Consider the following 7,052-nt stretch of genomic DNA (forward strand, 5'->3'; position numbering starts at 1 on the left):
GCGCCCCCTAGAGGGGAAAGGCCCTATATCCCATTCCCCACCCATCTGAGCCAGCCTGTCCCGTGCCCTAGGGCCGGAGTGGAGCCGGCACCTCCTTGAGGAGAAAGACCACATGTCCTGCTCCCAACCAGCCCCGCAGCTCAGGGGCTGGATCTGGGAAAGGGAGTATGGCTTACTGGCACAATAAAGGTCTCTATGGCCTAGTTTCCATTGCAAAGGCTCCCAGTGTCCTTCCTTCTTCTGTGTCTGTCACACAAGGCCACACAGACTTAACCCACTAGAGTTCCCACCTCAGCTCTGAGAGGGGAGTAGGCTCTGGTGGGTTGCGGGGGGAGGGGGCTAGTAAACAGGACTCCTGGGTTCCATCCTGGGCTCTGGGAGGGGAGTGCGGTCCAGGGGCTAGAGTTGAGCAGGGGGGACGGGACCGGAAGCCAGGACTCCTGGGTTCTATCCCCAGCCTCCTGCTTGGCTTACCCACGCCCTCTCCGTGCCTCAATGTCCCCAGCTGTAAAACAATCCAACTGATGCTCACTTCTCTTTGCACAGGGCCCAGCCCTGCTCTGATGTGGCTCTGCCCCCCAGAGCTGCGCTGACCTCTGTGGTCTTGATTCTCACGCTCCCCACGGGGAGGGACGGCAGCTGTGCAAGGCTGCCTGCTGGTGGGAGCAGGCTTCTGGCCACATCCTGGTGCCGTCTCTGCTCACGAGTTTACTGGCAGCCCGTGACTCATGTGGCCACAAAGAGTTGGGCCCCAGAGGCTGCAGCATTCTGCCTCCATCTGCAGCCCAGCCCTGGCCCCACGCATGGCTGGGGGCTTTGATGTGGATTGCGAGGTCCCCTTTGAAATGGGAAGGAAATGGCTACACCCTCCGCTCCACCCCAGAGGCAGCTGCATCTCACACACCCCTTGGGTGGGGGTGGCTGTTGGGTTAAGATAGGAGCCGGCGCCCCCTAGAGGGGGAAGATCCCTTTTCCTACCCCATGAGAGTCAGTCAGTGCCCCGCCCTGGAGCCAGATTAACTCCTGCCAGCATCTCAGAAGGGCCCAGTCATCTCTTCCCTTGTGTCCCTACGGCATTTAAAATGTCAATGCCCTGACCCATGGACATGAGAAAGGGGGCAATGGGGGCACACAGAGCCCTTGACATAGTGGGAGGTGGAATGGGGGGCCTACAGAGCCCCTGGTATGGGGGAGGGGCCAATGGAGGGGCCCACAGAGCCCCTATATGGGGGGAGGGGGGACAATGGAGGCCCATAGAGCATGAGGAAGGGGGACAATGAGGGGCAATAGAGCCCCCGGCATGGGGGGAGGGGGATGGGGGGGCCCACAGAGCCCCCGGTATGGGGGGAGGGGGATGGGAACCTTCAGAGCCCCCAGCATGAGGGGAGGGGGAAGGGGGACCCTCAGAGCCACCAGCATGGGGGGAGGAGAATGGGGGGGGGCCATAGAGTCCCCGGCATGGGGAGAAGACAGGGGCAGACAGAGCCCCTGGGAAATGGGGGGAGGAGTCACAGGGAGGGGGGCACAGAGAGCGCTGGTGCAATGAGCTCAAATTCCAGCAGCATCGGAGGGTGCGACCCCCCTAGTTTAACACCTGACAAGGACTAAGCCTGGTCAGGAGATTCCCAGCCCACCAGGGCGGGGCCAGAGCAGCAGTGAGCGGGGCTCCCGGAGGGCGTTCCCGGGAGGAGGTGCCAGAGGGCACCAGACGTGGTCAAGTCCACCTCGAATAAGTGTATTTGGGCTTTGCTTCAATTTTTTTGAGAGCGGCGGCCTGTGGGAGTTTGGGGGCTTGTTTTATTCGGAGGTAGCTTCTTTCCTCTGTGGACGAAGAGACTTCGGCACAAAGCGTAGGGTGACCCGAGAGCAAATGCGAAAAATCGGGACGGAGCCGGGGGGTTCCTTTATAAGACAGAGCCCCGACTCTTGGGCCTGTCCCTATGAAAGCGGGACGTCAGCTCACCCTACCAAAGTCGCGCTATAAAACCGGTGGTCGGCGCGGTTTCGGTGACTCATGCCCGTCGTCAGAATTTGAGAAGCCCCCGCTCCCGCTCGGTGAAGAAAATCCCGCCCACTCGCTGCATCCCGCGCCGGAAGATGCTTCAACGGTTCCACGCGGGAACGTCCCACCACGAGCCACCGGAGCCCGCGGCGGGTGGCGAGCGAGAGGGTGACCTCTTTCCTTAACAAGGGAAGTCCGTGAGCGCTTATTATTTTTAATGTGTAACTTCCTGTTGTAGGCAACAAAGAACTGGAACTACTGAAAAAAAGATAATGGAATTTGTATAACACCCCGCCCCCCCCCCCACACACACAAATACACACACAACTCATTCCTCTGAGATGGGTTGGGCTTGTTTCAGGCCCCCCCCTTTTTTTGCTCCTGAGACTTGGAGCTGGGACCCCTGGTTTCGGATCCCAACTCTGGGAGGGGAGGGGAGGCTAGTGGGTTACAGCAGCGGGGGCTGGGAGCCAGGACTCCTGGGTTCTATCCCCTCAGCCTCTCGCAGGCACATACTCCTGGCAGCTGTGCCCCCTGAGGTTGGGCCCGCACTCCAGCGTGTAGGAAAACTTCAAGTGGCCATGTGCGAGGTGGCAGGTATGTCTGACATCCCTGCTGACCCCGAGGTCGGTGGAGCAGCGGTCCACGAGGTCATTCTCCCACGGGTCACTGTCCCACCCCTCCATTTCCATTTTGGGCCACGCCGGCAGCGTCACCCAAAGTCCAGGTCATTGAATCAGATGGGGTCGTTATCTTCCTCACCGGAGCCCGTCTGCAGCCGCTGGCCTTGGAACAAGAACCTGACGTAGGCGTCGGTGGCAGACGTGGGGTCCTCCCACAGGTCTTCGGCCCACAGCAAGTGGACCTTCACTTGGGCCATGCCCCGCTCGTGTGAGCAGCATGTGGAGTCGGTGAGGCGGCTCATTTGCATTTGCCGGGGTCCCAGGAGTAGGTTTTGCCCCCCTCGGGGAAGCTGTGAGGGCAACTCCTCCTCTGTCCCCGCTCAGCCACGTACTTCTTCGCTGCCTGCCTCAGCGCCTCCCGCCTGGGGTCGTCTGGCCCCACCAAGGTGTGGGTGGGCGTCAGAGAGTAGGAGACCAGGCTGGGGCTGGTTTTGAGGCTCTCCACCCAAGCCGAGAAGACCCCAGGTCGGCACGGTGCGGTGCTCCACGTAGGCCGCCTGGGAGCGTCTCTTGTACCAGTTGCTGCTCCACTCACGGCCCGCAGAGTTTGAGGGAAGTGGCCCCAAGCCCAGGTTCAGTGAGAACTGTGAGACCAGGCACGCCTTGGTGTCGGAAGCCGTCAGCCCATCCAGTACCGCCTGGCGAATGGAGTGGGTGCCATACATGGCCAGGAAGGGCTGGTATGCGGCTGAGTCACAGCTCGGTGGGAGGCGGCTCAGGGCCCGGGAGAAGTGGGGTGTCAGTGGGGGGGTCTTGGGGGAGCCTCAACCTGCCCAGAGGGGAAAGAGAGAGGAGTTAGGAGCCAACCAGAGAGACCCCTGGCACCTTCCCCCTGAACAAACTGGCCCCATCTTCCCAAGTGTCCTCCCTGCGGCATCCCTAGCAGTCAGTGCTGACCTTATCACCTCAATGCAGTGCTAGGGGGCACTGGGCTGCAGGGAGCGGGGCCGGCAGGGGGCACTGGGCTGCAGGGAGCAGGGCAGGGGGCCGGCAGGGGGCGCTGGGCTGCAGGGAGCAGGGCAGGGGGCCGGCAGGGGGCACTGGGCTGCAGGGAGCAGGGCAGGGGGCCGGCAGGGGGCGCTGGGCTGCAGAGAGCAGGGCAGGGGGCCGGCAGGGGGCGCTGGGCTGCAGAGAGCAGGGCAGGGGGCCGGCAGGGGGCGCTGGGCTCCAGAGAGCAGGGCAGGGGCCCGGCAGGGGGCGCTGGGCTCCAGAGAGCAGGGCAGGGGGCCGGCAGGGGGCGCTGGGCTGCAGGGAGCAGGGCAGGGGGCCGGCAGGGGGCGCTGGGCTGCAGGGAGCAGGGCAGGGGGCCGGCTGGGGGCACTGGGCTCCAGAGAGCAGGGCAGGGGGCCGGCAGGGGGCGCTGGGCTCCAGAGAGCAGGGCAGGGGGCCGGCAGGGGGCGCTGGGCTCCAGAGAGCAGGGCAGGGGGCCGGCTGGGGACGCTGGGCTGCAGGGAGCAGGGTGGGGGCTAGCAGGGGGCGCTGGGCTGCAGAGAGCAGGGCAGGGGGCCGGCTGGGGACACTGGGCTGCAGGGAGCAGGGTGGGGGCTGGCAGGGGGCGCTGGGCTGCAGAGAGCAGGGCAGGGGGCCTGCTGGGGACACTGGGCTGCAGGGAGCAGGGTGGGGGCTAGCAGGGGGCGCTGCAGGAGATTCTCACCTGTAATACACTCAGGACACCTCGTGGCATACGAACATGTACCTGTCATGCAGCTCCTTCTGGTAGGCATAACCAGCGAGCCGGGATTGGGACACCCCCCAGGGCCAGGACAGGGGACTCATCCGGCAGCCCCAGCTCCGACTTCCAGTCATTTTTCACATCCGACGTTATTGCCCGGGCCACGTCCATGGCTGACGCTTCCACCGAGCTGCTGAGGTCCCGGTTGCAGGACCCTCCAGTCAACCACAGCCAGAGGCACCCTCTGCAGCTCCCCCCGCCCCCGCAGCGGGTTCTGGCACAGGCTGCAGGTGCCGTTTGAGCGGCGGCATAATCTGGTGTCCACCAGGTAGGCCCCTGTCCACTCCAGTGTGGTGAAGTCGGTGTCCTCCCCCACCAGACTGTGCACAGGCACAGAGGCCGTGTTCTCACCGCACGCCTCAGCTTTGCCTGTGTAGCAGTAGGGGGAGACCCCCTGGAGAAGGAAGAGGAGGAGGAGAGGGATGAAGACAATGGATCTGGGCTTGGCTAGTGTGATGGGATCCCTCACCTGGTCTCTAAGTCTCCCTGGAGGGAGAAAACAGAGAGAGCCTTCTAACTACAATCTTCTAACTTCTAACTACAATCCAGTGGCAGGCAGTTCCACAGGCACGTCACATCCTAGCAGCATCACAGCAGCCTCTATGCTGCTGCAACCCTCCCTGGATCTGCGATGAGAGATCTGCAACACACCTAGACTGTAACCTGCCCCACCTTGCCCTCCGAACCTAAAGGAGAATTGCTGCTGGGTGTGGACAGTATAGGGGCTATGACACACACAGGCTGGCATTTCTGATTCAGTCCACTAGGGTGCACTGGGTTTAGTTGTGTGTAGTAGGGGACCTGAGACATGTGGGTGGGTAGTTCACATTTCCTCCAACAGATGGAGGTGCAGACATGCACCTGCATGCTTGTGCACACCCCTGGCCCTCCCCTCGTTATGACTGGAACTGAATCCCCCATGTGAGCTGCAGCCACTAGAGGGTGTCATTGCTCGCTCGCTCTCTCTCTCTCTCACACACACACACACACAGTGCCTGATTCCCTCCAGCAGGGGGCAACAGGGACAGACAGACAGACACCCTTGTCCTGAATGCCCTTCTCATCTGACATCCTAAATTGCTGTATGTGCCAGGATCCCTTGCATGACACTGAGGTGCAGCCAGCTCTGGGGTGGGGCAGCTGGAGAACAGCCAGATTGTGATGCTGCATGGGGATGGCTCACCTGGCACTGAGGTGCAGCCAGCTCTGGGGTGGGGCATATGGATAACAGCTGCATAGACAACACCGCACAGGGACGGCTCTCCTGGCACTCAGATGCAGCTACCTCTGGGGTGGGGCAGCTGGATAACAGCCAAACACAATAGCGCACAGGGATGGCTTGCCCAGTTCTGGGATGCAGCCAGCTCTGGGGTGGGGCAGTTGGAGAACACCCAGACACAATGCTGTATAGGGACGGCTCGCCCGGTGCTGGGATGCAACCCCCCTGGGGCAGGGCAGCTGGATAACAGCAGCACACACAACATTGCACAGGGACAGCTCGCCCAGCTCCTGGATGCAGCCACCTCTGGGGTGGGGCACCAGGGAACAGCCCCCCAGAGAGCCCTGGGAAGCACCAGCATGGGCACTGGGGTACAGTGCTCCCCCCGCCCACTTACACAGACCCCAGCATATCAGCCGCTCCCTCCCCCTGCACCCCAGCCTGGCTCTGGCCCCCCTGCCCATCCTGTCCCCCCGGGCTCCCTGCCCCCAGGTTACCTGTGCGAGCAAAGAGTAGGGCTCCTGGCTGGGGATCAGGGCACATTCCCTGGCCACTGGCTGCTGCCTGCCCCTGCGGCTCCCGGTGCTGAGTCCTGGAGCCACAGAGTTTCCAGGGGCCGCCCCACCCATGCCAGGCACAGATGTCAGCACTGGGCTTGGCAACTGGGGAGAAAGAGGGACTTTCCCTGGACTGGAGCAAGGGGGAGATGGCTGGGGGGAAGGGCTGGATCCTGATCTCCCTGATCCCAGTGTCAATCCAAAGTGGGGTCTAGGGGCTGGGAACCAGGGCTCCTGGGTTCTCTCCCCAGCTGGGAGTGGGGTTGAGTGGTTAGAGCAGGGGGGGCTGGGAGCCAGGGCTCCTGGGTTCTCACCCCAGCCCTGGGAGGGGAGTGGGGTTGAGCGGTTAGAGCAGGGGGGGACCTGGGAGTCAGGACTCCTGGGTTCTATTCAAAGCCAAGGACTTGCTGGGGAGACAGGCTGTCTTTGTGGGCGCTGGGGCACCCCCCAGAGGCAGTGCTGTGGCCCCTGCCCCAGACCCAGGCGGGGAAGTTTCAGGCAGGAATCCGAGCATGACACCAAAGCATCTGACTCATGGTTGCTTCAGCCAAAGGCTTGAATTTTATTTCGGGGCCCAGCCTGGGGGAGGGAGGAAGAAAATAAAATGAATGACACCAGGCGAGGCTCGCCGTGAGGGGCGGGGCCCCCAGTGATGGGCGGGGCTATATGGAGAAGGGGGGCCTCAGGACAGATGTGGGGAGGGGCGGGGACACGGGGTAGGGAGAGTGGGAGGGTTTAGGCATGGGGTTGCGCTGAGCCTTTCTCCCGGCCTCTCCCCCACACCCACCTGGCTGTGCCAAGATCGGGAGGGACTGAGTCGTCCCCCCCCATTTGTGTGCCAAGAACTGGGGGGCCCCGA

The 7,052-nt window shown here is 62.9% G+C and overlaps 1 pseudogene; it reads right to left on the reverse strand.

Annotated features, from left to right (window-relative positions):
* Positions 1–2,496: 2,496 nt before the first annotated feature.
* Positions 2,497–6,179, reverse strand: LOC144265890 (perforin-1-like; annotated as a pseudogene).
* Positions 6,180–7,052: the final 873 nt, after the last annotated feature.

This window comes from Eretmochelys imbricata, chromosome 6, assembly GCF_965152235.1.
Source record: "Eretmochelys imbricata isolate rEreImb1 chromosome 6, rEreImb1.hap1, whole genome shotgun sequence".
In the NCBI taxonomy this organism is placed as follows: Eukaryota; Metazoa; Chordata; order Testudines; family Cheloniidae; genus Eretmochelys; species Eretmochelys imbricata.